The 14197-nt window shown below is 35.3% G+C and overlaps 1 protein-coding gene and 1 non-coding gene across 3 annotated transcripts in view; one reads left to right on the top strand and one right to left on the bottom strand.

Annotated features, from left to right (window-relative positions):
- Positions 1–14197, bottom strand: part of LOC125812740 (photosystem II reaction center W protein, chloroplastic-like) — a 428451-nt gene that overhangs the window by 271229 nt on the left and 143025 nt on the right. The gene's annotated exons all lie outside the window — the stretch shown is intronic.
- On the top strand, positions 6387–6488 carry LOC125813655 (U6 spliceosomal RNA). Its single transcript, XR_007442083.1, has one exon. It is a non-coding gene; the product is annotated as a U6 spliceosomal RNA (small nuclear RNA).

The raw sequence follows: 14197 nt of genomic DNA, 5'->3' as shown, positions 1-14197 counted from the left end.
CTATTGCTCATAGAAAAGGAGTAAACTTGTACCAAACATCATTTATCTAATTTTGTCTCCTATAATTTCCCGTCTCCCTAGATGAAGCCTTTGCCTTTCCTATTTCCTAAGATTTTTTATTTCTCTCCCTACAGCCTTTGTGTTGTCTATTTCTTTTTTTTATTTCCTAGAATTGGAGGGAAGCTTTTGTAAATCCTCAATGGAAGCAATCTATGATTGGAAAACTTAAGGCCTTGTCAAAAATGAGACATGGGAACTTGTCAGGTCACCACCAGACAAGAAGTTGGTTGGGTACAAATGGGGCTTCACTGTAAAACATAAAGTTGATGGTTCAATTGAAATATTCAAAGCAAAAATAGTGGCTTGGCGATTCACTCAGACTTATGGAGTGGATTATGAAGAGACATTTGCTTTTGTTGCTTAAATGAACATTATTAGAATTCTTTCATCTTGTGTAGCTAATCTTGATTGGGACTTACAACAGTTTGATGTCAAGAATGCATTTCTTCAAGAAGACTTAGAAGAAGAGGTGTATAAGGAGATCCATCTTGGATTTGATATTGAACAAAGTCAAGGTATGCAGACCGAAAAAAAACCTAGTAGATTTTGCAAAGCAATTATCTCCTTTGGTTACTGACAAAGCAATGTTTTTTTTAGATAAGGGTAACTTTGTATTCACAAACGAAATGCATCATCCAAGAAATGATGAATTGGAAATTGCATCCCATAGTGTGATGGGCACACCCCCATAAGGGTAATCAGATTACAAGTTCCCTAAGAACTCAACTACTTCTACCACCTCCCCCACCAAATCTTGTTTACACCAAAAAAATAGAAGACAAATACAGTGTGTTTAATCCTCTAAAAAGTATTTTTTTGTCCTTCAAAGCACCTAGTGTTTCTTTCCTCCCATAGGGACCACCAGATACATGATGGATGAGCTTCCACCCTTCTTCCTTTTTACCTCTGCTTCCAACTCTTGGCCAGTTGTTCAGAAGCTCCAAAGTAGTCTTTGGCATCACCTAACTAACCCCCAAAATGCACAAAAACATATTCCACATACTGGCAGCTATTTGTCAGTGTATGAATAGATAGTTGTTCACTTCAGCTTTCTGTTCACACATAAAGCACCTTGAATAAATTTGCATGCCTCTTTTCTGTAGGGCATCATGAGTGAGACATTCCTTCTTGATTAGTAGCCAGACAAAACATGAGACTTTCAATGGATATTTAACCTTCCAAGGCAGTTTCCAGGGCCATCAATCAATCAGTGAGACATTATAGTTCATCTTCCAATAGCATGATTTCACTGTATAGACCCCTTTGTTGTGTATCTTCCATATTGACTTACCAGACCTCTGACTGAGAAATTATTAAGAACCCCTAATAACATAGCAGCCTCCTAAATTGCCCAATCATTGAATGATCTCCTAAACAGTAGATTCCACCCTATTGACTCCATACTTGTGCCACAGTATCATTGTTTTGTAGACTCAATGAATATAGGTGAGGTATTAGATTTCTCAAACTGTCCTCTCTCCTATCCATATTTCATTCCAGAACTCTGTCTTCATTCCATCCCCAACACTAATGCATATGTTGTTTCTAAAATGTGGCCATAGTCTTCGAATGGTCTTCCAAACACTACATCCAAATGTGCCCATAACCTCTTCAGTTGTCCACTGGTTAAGTAAAACCATACTTTCCTACTATAAATCTCCTCCATAAGGCTCTATCTTCAGTACAGAATCTCCATAGCCATTTTTGGAGTAAACAATTGTTCTGGAGACTTAGGTTCTTTAGTCCTAAGCCTCTTTGGTTTCTGCTGAGTGTGAGAGTATCCCATTTCACCAAGTTTTAGCCTCTCTTTTCCCTATTGCCTTACCAAAGAAAAGATCTCCTCAGCCTCTTTATTTTCTTCTCAATGTTCTTGGGGACTAGAAATAGGCTCATCATACAAGTAGGCAATCCATCCAGTATTGACTTGATGAGGGTCACCCTACCACCTAGTGGCAAATACTGGTTTTTCCATCTGGCTAGTTTCTTCTCACATCTCTCCAACACCACATTCCACACTTCCAGCTCTTTGTTCTTGGCACCCAAAGGTAGTCCCAGATACTTTGTTGGTAGTGTATCTACTTGGCAACCCAATGTCTCGCAGATTGTCAACTTGGCTGATAGGGAAGAGATGACTCTTCAACTAGTTGACATGGAGGCCTGAAATGACCTCAAAGATAGTGAGTATAGTCCTTATGTGTCTAATTTATGCCTCCTCTGCCTCACAGAATATAAGAGCATCATTAGCATAGAATAAGTGTGTGATCTCCAACTCCTCCCCTCTCCCAGCAAGTGCACTAAATCCTCTCACCCACTCATTAGTCTTTGCCTTCCTGAACATATGATTCAACCCCTCCATGGCTATTAAAAATAGGAAAGGGGACTTAGGGTCTCCCTGTCTAAGATCTTTCTCAAATTGGAAGAACCCTTCCGTGTTTCCGTTTATGAGAAGGAAAAATTTCACACTTGAGATGCAGTATTTGATCCAACCAATCCACTTGCTACCAAATCCCATGTCTTTTAGAATTTTTAGGAGGAAATTCCAATTGACATGGTCATAGCCTCATAGGCTTTCTCAATGTCTAGCTTACATAGAATCCCTGGTTTCTTCTACTTTATCCTTGAGTCTACCAATTCATTAGTCAACAATGGTGCATTCATTATTTGCCTACTTCTCAGAAAAGCCATTTGGTGTGCATAAACCAATTTCCCTATCACTGTCTTCATTCTCTCATTCAGCAACTTAGAGATGATTTTATAGACTGCACTAACAAAGCAATGCTGATCACACTCTATTCATAAGAGTAAGACATCAAAAGGATGAACTTACTCTTCTCTGGAGGAGGTAAACAAGTTCATTCCAACTCAAATTTTCCTAACTCTTCTGGCTGCAGTTCTCCTCTCTGAAAACCCCACAAATTTGTCCATGCTCATAGGCAAATGAGGTTTTTTGTTCTCCTTACTAGTTGTGCTTCTCAAGAAGTACCTTGGAGTTTCTCTCCTCTCTGCAGTTGGTGCAGAAGTAACTAATTTCCTAGCACTTTGGAACTTCTTAGGTTCTCTTTTTTTCCTAGAAGATTCAACTCTAACTCCCAAATTTTTTCTCATCCCCAGTGTCCCCACCCTTCTTCCTCTTCAATCCCTCATTCCTTCTAGCAGAGTACTCCTCGTAAGATCTGCCCTTTTTGAATAAAGGACTTCAATGGTACAATACTCTGGATGAGGTTCCCAATCTTCTACATTGTTGCTAGCCCTCTTAAACAAGAATGGTATTGTATAAGAGTTTTCCGCTATATACAATATGGGAGATAATCATTATTTATACCTAACAGCATATCCTATAGAATATTTTCCTTACTCAAGTTTAGTTTTCTCTGTTTTTGGATCTATATACATATTCTCTGAAAATCCAGCATGCCCCTCAAAATTGAAGTGAGAAAAACAACTTGATCTTATTTTGGAAACATAGAAAGCTGCTGCCAAAATCTCACTGGAATAGTCACAATCGCAACCACAAAAAAAGGCAACATTGCAACTTTTTCCTCTAGAAAGTAGTTGGTAACTGCACAGCTAAAGATAATGCTTTTACACATGCACATAAAAAGGAATGTGTTATTAGCCGCCAAATAGAAGTGTGGTGCTGCAAATCTCCAGAACATCGTCAGTGTGGCTTAAAATTCGCAAATAAGAACAAGAAACTCAATGTTTGGAGGAGAGTGTTGGTCGAGTATGGAGGAGGGCTTCGATTACTGTAGAGAGGGGCAGCACTAGAATGGTTGTCGAAGAGGAAAGGAAGTTAATTATCAGAGAGAAAGACGGCACCAATCCCCAGAAAACTAAGAGAAAAGAAGGACAAAATTGGCAGGCAAACTGTGAAGGCAGAAGCTAGTTGAGAGATTATACCAAGATCATAAAGGCTCTCACACCAGGAAAAAAGAAGAGAACTTCTTAGTGACTTGATTGTTAATTAACAATGTCCAGATTCAAACATTGCTAAATTCATTGAAATTGAGCAAGGAAAATTTCATAGATAATTCTATGGGATATGTTAAGATATTATTATGTACTTAATACGAGGAAAAAAAAAAAGGAACAGGCATGGGGAAAGGAGGATATGACAAGTTATGCTAGGAAAAAAATGGGGGCGTTTGGTACTTTGGTAAAAGAAGGGAGATGGAGCTTATGGAGGGGTTTGGAAAAACTTGTTTCCCTTTCTCTTAAGCTTTTTAGTTTGTTGGTGAACTTACATGTTTTTACTTGCTATTTATCAATTTTCCAGTTCCCAATATGGCCATCCCACGTTGTTACCTTCTCAAAAATAATATGGCCATCCAACGATGAACCCATGTTTTTAATTGTGCTAGAAAGGTACCTCAATTTAGCTAGATTAGGAACAAAGATGTAGAATGTTAAGATAATATGTGTCCGAATCCGCATATGCCTATCTTCTTTGAACTTGAGTACAAGTTCAAAGAGCCTATATGAGCGGGTGTATATGGAGAGCTGATAAGGCCATCAAGAACATCTAGACAATGATACATGTTTACAGTTTTGGTGTTTATGGATAGAAAGGAACAGGAGATGTTCTGAAGGGGAGGCTTCGCTAGTTTTTTAGTTGGTCTAGTTTATATCCAGCTGGCAGTTCAGTAACTTCAGTTCAACTTCTGGACTTTATTAGCTCTTTAGTTTTGGCATAGTCTGCTTTTGTTAGTTGCCAGATTTTTTGTAAGCTTCAACGACATATCTGTAACTACTGCATCTTCTTGATGGTTTCTTTAATGAAATCACTTCGTAAGAAAAGGAATATTATAGCATCCTCATTTTCTATTTTTATAAACGCTTACCTCATTAAACAACTTTCTTTTTTTGTTTAACAGCTTTTCAATATCAATATGGTCATCCCATGATGATCCTGTGTTTCTAGTTCTACTATAAAGGTACCTTGGTTAAGCTACATTAGGAACTTGCATTCAACATCTCATATAAATTTGGTTAATAAGGCATCTCTTTTTAACATAGATCAGTTAATAAGGCAATTAATATGGAATGATTACCTACAGCTGTAGGTAATCTAGAACTCTTATATAAGGAGTTATTTCTTGTATATTGTTAATCAAGAAAATAAGAATATTTCTCTTCTACTTCACGAAGCATCTATGATTTTGATAGAGTCACAAGTACCTCCCACCTGACGGTGGGTTATTCTACACCGCTTGGCCCCCAAATGATTTTCTTCTCTTTTTTTTTGTATTTCCGGTGACCAAATCCCCTACTCCTTCCAACGACAAACTGCTCCTTTCTCCGACGACCAGCGCCTAGGATGTTCATAATTCAGTTTACCAAATTGAACCGAAAATTTTGAGATTGTTAATCCATTGAACCGAAACCCCTCCCACACAAAGAACTTTATATTTTTTTCATCTAAGCACCTAAATTGCACTTTCCACAAGAAGTCGTTTTTAATCAATTGGAGTAACATTGCATCAATTATATACACGAAACTGTAAACACATCGTTGCACAGACAAAACAACAACAATTGGAAAACCATTGCAGTTAAGGAGTAACAATGAGGGCAGGGATCGGGGAAAAGCTGAATCAGAAATTACATCAAACAGAAAAGATTACTTAGAGAATCTAAAGAGACGATGATTACCTTTCAGAGATTCTGGCCTGGATGGAAAAATTGAAGAGACAGAGAGAGGAAGAGAGGGCAAATTATATTACTATTTATTTCAGTAATAAAGTATTAGCGGCGCCCTTAAACCCTTAACCAGAACGTCACCTCCGAATAGGTCAGTGCACGATCCGAATTTAATTGAAGCTTCAATGTGGGCTCTAGACAGCCGGTGGAAAACCAAAACAAAAAACTTGTTTGCTCTCTCTTTTTATCCTCTTAAATGTTAGTCTCTCCGTCCATTCCTTTTATACCGTCAAACTATAAGAACTTTAACTAATATTTTAAGATATATTTTTTCATCATATTAATATGCAAAAAAATGTAATTTATAATATTTTTCGTATAGTGTTTAAATATCTAAATTTTGTTTAAAATATCAAATTAATATAATCTAATTTAACTTTGAGAATTAGTCAAATTGACTTTTTGAGAAGTACAACATAACAATTAAAAGTGGACGGAGGAAGTATAATTGTGTAATACAACTAATGAAAATAGTTCTTTACTTAAATATGGTGTAAATGTGTTTGGAGTTTGCTAATGGTATAATGATTAAATGCATAAATGTAGTTTTTAATTTGGTTTTAACTGACATCTATGTCGTCTAATTTTATGTGTGCATAAGTAAACATTTAAATTTGTACATAAAAGTCTCTTTGAGATATTCAATTAAATTAGAATGATACAAAGAAGATTAGCACGGCCCTTGCGCAAGGATGACACACACAAATTGAGAAATGATTCAAATTTTCTATTTTAAAAAAAAATTGAACAAATAGATACACGCGTCCTACGTGACATGATACACGTAAGACATTATGTAGGACGCAAAACACATGTTTGTATTATGACTTTGCTAATTATTATAATCCCTTGAGTTTGGGGTTTGACGAAGTGTGCTAAGTTTAGAAAAATGGGAACATTTTTGTGTCCATCCTAAGAACATCCAAAATATTTTTTTTATAATTTAACAGAAAATTTTCAATATTTTGTAACTCATATGGTTCTTATGTTTGAATATTTGTGTGTTTCCATTACTCTTATATAATATTGAATAGACAAATTATATAAGTTAGCCAAATGCTCATTTGGTCCAGTTTAGCAATGCCCTCATGGATTTCAATAAAATGTAACAATATAGTGCGTAACCATGTGAAATAAAAAGCTTGAGGCAAATTCCCCCTTTAATCTGTTGATTTTTCATATTCTAGCAATTTTACGATCATTATTGCATATTTTAAAGTTGCAAGTTACATGTATTGTCATTTGTTAGTCCATGGCCATTAGTGATTTTTTGTCATACGTCAATCTTTGACTTTTCTCGTTATACTTTTTTGGTGTACCTAATGGCTTTAGCCCAATTTTTAGTACTAGTCTAAATAATTTTAGTACGAATCTTGCTAGATTTTGAAGATATTTGATCTTATGAGGGTTAGGTTTGCCTCTTGCATGCTACTTTGTAAGATCAATTAATAATGTATACTTTAGGAAAGTCATTTAACTCGTTGATTGTAGTTAAGTTTAAATTTTGTGTCCTGATATAAGGTTGATTAACTTTCTTCAATTGGTTCTCCACTATCGAAGTTTAAATTCTTTACATCTCTTGAATAACATATATCTTCTAGTTTCTAGTTTCGTTGTTGCTTCTATTGTGTCATCGGATCTTCTCAAGCTTGATTATCGCCTATCAAATGGTCGTGTCGTGCATGATCCTTAAGGAATCTCTTAGTTGCACGGGATGTTATCTCATCAAACTGATCTTCCACTACTAGAACTATTCGAAGCCTTTCATTATATTCATTTTTATTGTTTTCATTTTACTTTTTTTCAATTATTGCTTTTATATTTACAGTTGACTTTCAACTTGTTCCTCAAAATCTCATCTTTATTTAATATAAAATGTTCATTTGATCTATGAATTGTATGAAAATAGTTATATTGATAGAGATTGTAGATTGGTTCATACGCTATCCATAATTCTATACAAAAAGGGAAGGAGTGATATAGACCAAGTTAATTTTAATAATGAGTAAAAGGGAAATTCGAAATCAGCTATCTATATTGTAATAGTGACAAATAGCATAAAGATATTGTCTAATTCTTGGTAACAACATCAAAATTGGCAAGTATATAACATGTGTGTAGAATAAAGTTTACTCTCGTCAACTATTGTATCAATTATATTATTGATCTCATAAATATTAGGTATTTATTATGTTGGTTATTAGTGATTGCTAATTAAGAAATCAATTGATTGAAGAAATATTTGTTATTTAGAAAGAAACAAGACAATGAATGAATGACTTATTTGATTTGAGCAATAAATTTCATAACAAATGTTTAAAGTGATTGATTGACAATTATAATCCTCTTCTACAGTATAAACACCTCTTTCGATTATGTTTAACTATTACAATCTCACTAATTAATATAACTCTTCTGATTGTATGATTAGTGGTGATATTATAAGCTTAAGCTATGAAAAATTGTTGAAATAACTGTTTTCGATCAACTATATTCACTCATGACCATTACTAAACCAATTTGACCTCTTGTTTAAGATAAAATGGACGAATCATGATTATTTGTACGTGAAAATAGAAGTTAGTGTAATACCCCGTACCTTCCAACACATATACGACTAAGTGAACTAAAAAAAAAATTGAATTCGAGATAGTAAAATATGGTATTTGATGTTAAAGTCAAAAGTGGTCAAGTGTGTATTAATGTTAAGGTCTGGTAAAGAAACTAAAGATTGGGAAAATGGTGTAAAATAAGTGAGGTGCTTGCTTGACTAAATTATGCTAGTAGGTGACAAGTAGGTGCATCACGTACGGTACATAAGGTATATGGACCAAGTTAAAAGGACCAAGTATGTGCATTACCTACTTAAGGTATATGGACCAAGTTAAAAAGACCAAGTATGTGCATCACCTACTTTGACTAACGGGTCATATGGAGGCCTACATTAAGTGATCAATTTGAGGCCCAATTTGTCCAAGAAAGGGAGAAAAAAATGAAAAGAATGAAAGTTCAATGCTCAATATGTCCAGGCCCACAAGAAATAATTTGAATGGAAAAGTAGGTGCATCACCTACTTAAATATGGCTTAAATTAAAGACAAATGGTGGCTACAAATGAACTACATGAGAGGTGGCAAAAGAGAGTCTATTAAAGCCAAAAAAGCTAATACAAATATATCATTTTCTCTCATCCAAGTTTTAAGTCTCTCAAGCTCATATATTCCTCTCTCTCGAGATGAAATAGCCACCCAAACATTCCATTTAGGGTTCTAAGTATTTTTCATCTTGTTTCTTCCAAAGCAACCATAAGATCACCTTCTCTCATCCATGGTTTCAAGTATATTGGAGAGTTATTCAAGGGGAGTGAAGTAGAGAGTTATAGGTGTTGGCAACAAAGGTATTGTCCCTCTCTTACAAAGATTAAGGTAAAACTTTCATGCTATAAGCTTGGGTTCTTTCCCTCATTTTCATGTGATGCTTGTGTTGATTTTCCTCTCCTATTTTGTGGTTTATATAAGGTTACAAACACAATAATTGATGGAGAATAACATATTGATACAGCAAAGGTAAGGTGCTGCCACAACCTCTAACTATTAGTTCATGTGAGAATTCTAGACATACTTGTTTATTGGAATTCATGGGATAGTGATTGAAAGTCGTAAATTTAAGTCTTTTGATTGTCTGGGGTGTTGAGGACTGTATCATTGTATTGATTCATTTATGAGAGTTCGTGGATGGACTTAGAGTGATTTGGTATAGCTGTTATGGGAAGGATTCATAGGTTGTGGCAATACACCATTAAAGTTGAAGTTTTTGTAAGCACATTGTCCGCCCTATATATATTGTCCCCTCCAGGATACATGTCACGCCCCGAGCTTACACCCTGGGCGGGACTGGCACTCGAAAACCATTACTGGCCCCAAGCGAACCATTGGTCTGGCTTACTTACTCAGCGAAAGTCTTAAACACAAGAAATAGTCTCGAAGGATAACTCATACAAATGTCTTTAAAAATATTAAACTTAGCCAAAATGGCAACTCAAGTCTCAACCATTAAAACAGGAAATAGAAAACTCAAGAACTAACATTTGACTGTCTATGAAGCCTCTAAACAACTGAGATGGATGTTAGGACAAGACCCATGACATCCTAATGAAACTAAAACTACTAAAAGCAAAAAAAGGGATCCTCCGGAAGCAAGGAGGCTCACCAACAAGTCTGGAGCTCAACTAGAATCAACGATGCGCTGGATGCTAATCTTGATTACCTGTATCTGCATCATTAAAAGATGCAGGCCAAAGGCATCAATACATTGAATGTACGAGTATGTGATGGGATTCTAAAACAAGACATAAGCTTGAAAGGAACTGAGGAACTTACCTGGCTCAACTCAACTCAACTTAACTGAACTCAATTCAATATAAAGTAGCATAAAACAAGTGCAGTATAAAGAAAAGCTTTTTAAAACATGGATGTCAACTCTGTGTATTTGGAAATACAATAATACTCTGTGTGTATGCAAAGATACAATATAACTCTAAAATATATGTAAAAATACAATTAAATTGTGTATATAAGAATACAAATACTTCTATAGGAGTTTCTCTAACCGACAATCATCACGTAAGAGCTATTGTGATGATACAACATTTTGCCTTACGCGGCTAGGGCCATCATATACCTTGCCGAGGGTATAGAACCTGACTACTAAGTGGATCCACTAGTCTATGCTAAAAAGCACTAAGGAATCATCTAAAAGGTATGACCTTTTTTCTACCCATGATGGCTACATGGTTTATGGGACTGTGAATTGTCTGAACTCTCCCCCATATCGGTGCTCAATACTACTCCAAAAATATGATACTAGCTCTTATGTTTAAAAATATACTTCTTTCTGTGATTTGAGATAATTGTTCAAAAACTTGGCTCAAAGGCTATCTTAGAAATCAAAGTTTCCCCTCTTGCTTAATTGTGATAGCGTTTACTCTTTTCTGAAAACTAGCTCAAAGGCTCTTTGGAAATCAAGATTTCCTTCTCTTGTTTAAATGTGAAAACATTTTAAAACTCTTTGGGAATACATAGTCCCCATATACTTTTGAAGAAATGAACTTCAATCTTTCCTCTTTACTTTTTACTCTTTACTCAACTTGAACTTTAAGTCTTAAAACAAAGTAAAAACATTTAGAAAAGACTTTTGGAAAACTCAAAGAACTTCTCTTGACTTGACTTTTATTTCTCTTGACTTTGATCTTAACTTTCCTTATATTGGATTATGGATTCAAGGTTCAAGATCTCATGTTGTGGATGATGTCATAATGTTTAGATGTACCTTAGAGTATAGAAATCGACTAGAAAACATAGGTACGTTGTTAAGGAACTAGTACGAAAAGAAGGGGCAAATGGTGGGAAACCTAGAGTCCCTAGCGCTCTGAGCGACGTGGGGCGCCAGAGGCAAAACTTCAGGGGCTGGCGCGGCTCCCCAGAGCCCAAACTTCAGAGCCCCTTTTGGGGTGCTCTGGCTGGAGCGGCGCCCTAGGCCCTTGCCCAGGTGGGTTCCAACTTTTCTTCTTCATTTTTCATCTCTAAACCCCCTATTTCGACTTGGTTCTTTCCCCAAACACTTAGAATCAACTATACCATCAAAATACATCAAATTATACTCGAAATCACGCCTAAAATCATGAATCAAACTCAAGGAACTTCAACGACAAGAACCCACAAGATTTCAAACGAATTTCATCAAGAACTCATAAGATTTACTTTCAAATCAATATACTTCGCTGAATTGAATCATGATTGGCGCGTGGGTGAACTAACCCAACACTATGTGATCTCACATACCTCGTAGGGATCACCCCTTGACGAAATCCACAAGCGATTCTCCAAGAAACCGACGAATCTTGAACTTTCTTCTCCTTTCTCCAAGCCCTAGCGTGAATTTCCAATTGACTAAACTGATCTAATTCTGGTTAGACCCCAAATAAACTCCAAAAAACGAATTAAAATAATTGGGTAAGGAAAAGACTAAAATACCCTACCAAAATCCGGATTAGACTTTTCTTAATCGAACAGCCCAACTTCAAATAGGCATATCTCACTCGTATGAACTCGAAATCGAGCAAACTTGGCGGCGTTGGAAATATTATTCCAAGATCTTTCCTACGATATCTGAAAGAACGCCTAACTCATTATGAGTTAGGAGTTATGGTCGTTTGAAGTTTACCAAAAACCCAAACTTAACATAACTTAACAAATTTCCAGATTTTTTCATTCTTTCCTAAAATGAATATTTCCAATTCTAACTCTTTCTAGTTCTTTCAATTAGCGAGATGTTACAATACAACAGTCCAAAACATCGTACAACTCAAACAACTCCGGATTAGTTGAAGAGTCCAAAGCTCCACAAAAGAACACATTCCTTCAACATATAAATATTCTCTTTTATATATAGTGAATATAGTTGAAGACTCAGAATATTTTCTTTGTCTCAACTCTCTCTTTCACTACACTTACCTCACTATACACTACAATATTTTTCCACACTTCTCATCTTTTTTGACACACACTTCACAAAGGAAGAAACACCACTATTTATAGGGGAGGAATTCTTCTTTGTATTGAATTAGAATAATGTGGATAATAATGTAGGTAAATGAATGGCCTAAAGGTTACATAAGTTACAATGTATAATGAGGTAGAATAATGGGTGAAATTAGTGGTAGATCATGGAAATAGTGGTTACAAGAGTTACACCACAATAATGACCACATTCTTGTCAACTTATATCCACTAACATATGCACTTAATATTGTAATTTTAATATTAAAATGCATAAACACCAACATTTAGGTGAGAATTCTTCCTTACAATGAATAGGAAGATAATGAGTAGTAAATTGGGTAAATGTTACATGAGTTACAAGAAACTAATGATCATATGAGTTACAAGAAACTAATGACCATGAGAATTACAAGAACTAATGATCATATGAGTTACAAGACACTAATGACCATGAGAATTACAAGAATATATATATATATATATATATATATATATATATATATATAAATAAATGAAGTCCAAGGAGTGCCGAAAAACCTCATGAAAGGTTGTTCCATGTAAATAATTATAGCGAAAAGAATGTGTGGAAGAACACTCTTAACTAGAAGGGTTATGGGCTTACTGCCCGGTTACTGTTTTGATAAGCTGAAATATCCCGAGTTGGTTGGTTAGTTGCTAATATAGCCTTATTAATTGTTTGTTGTAGATGAAGATTATCACGTCAAAGGACAAGTTGACACTTCGTAAGCTCTGTGAATTGGGAATTGGGGTATGTAAGGCTATTTGATTCCATATCTTTTGGCAAGAAATCCTATAGTTTGTGTACCAACAAATTGGGATCTCTAAGTGATCCTCATGGTAAAAGATACAATGTAAGAGTGTACAATCTCCAATGTAGCTAATGATCTTCCTTATATTGTCCAAGTTTTCAAAAGTCTGTCAAACTACTTCTATACGTGTTCATTATCCAATATTGATGTGTTTATACTTTCAAAGTACTATTTTGACAAAGGTACCTTAAACAGTAAGTTGCAGTAATCCACTAATTCAAATGAGGTTCATTAAGTTAATAAGATCCTACATTATACATGTTACAAGTATTTATATGTCAGATACAAATTATGCATGTTATTCATTTTACATGTCCTTATGTGAAATGTACAACCCTTATTTGGGTTTTGTCATGTGCTTCAATAGTTCAGATGTTTATGCACTTTTTCATTTGGCATTGTCTACTATAGATATTGCATCATCTTATATAGTCCTTGCCTCTCTATTTGAGAAGTTATAGTCTCTATTACAAATGCATGTATGCCCCAATGTGAAATGTCCAAATGTGTTTTAAATGAAGCATCTTCTAAGCAAAATCACTTGTTCACTTGTTATACACCTTAATAACTCATATTCTACATGACATTACTTGCCACACACCTTCGTGGATCATCTGTATGTATCCTTTGTGCCCAATGAAGTTCATGAGTCATGTAAGTTCCTAAGTATCACAATAAAGTTACATTTGCTTTCTATATCATTGTTTTTGCCTCTATTAATTTATTCACATGTCTACATCACTGGTATATAGTCCTAAATCTCAAAAAAGTTATGAACGTTAAAATAATAATCTTGAAGATTAAAGAGACTAGGTAAAGTGAATCTATATAATTATTGGTGGCAGCTCAGGGGTTAAAATATTTAGCATGGGTCGATCCTGATTCTTGTACTTAAGGGTGACAACTCAAGGGTGGTAATACCTAGCATGGGATGATCCCAATCTATATTATTATGGGTGACAGCCTAGGGGCTAAAAGGCTAGTGTGGGTCGATCCCTATTTGTATATTTATAAGGACCGCATTCCAGGGATTAAAATGCCCAGCATG

This window comes from Solanum verrucosum, unplaced genomic scaffold, assembly GCF_900185275.1.
Source record: "Solanum verrucosum unplaced genomic scaffold, falcon-dt-bn FXZP01000235.1, whole genome shotgun sequence".
In the NCBI taxonomy this organism is placed as follows: domain Eukaryota; kingdom Viridiplantae; phylum Streptophyta; class Magnoliopsida; order Solanales; family Solanaceae; genus Solanum; species Solanum verrucosum.
Note: the sequence above shows the minus strand (reverse complement) of the source record. Positions and strands in the feature narration are given on the sequence as shown.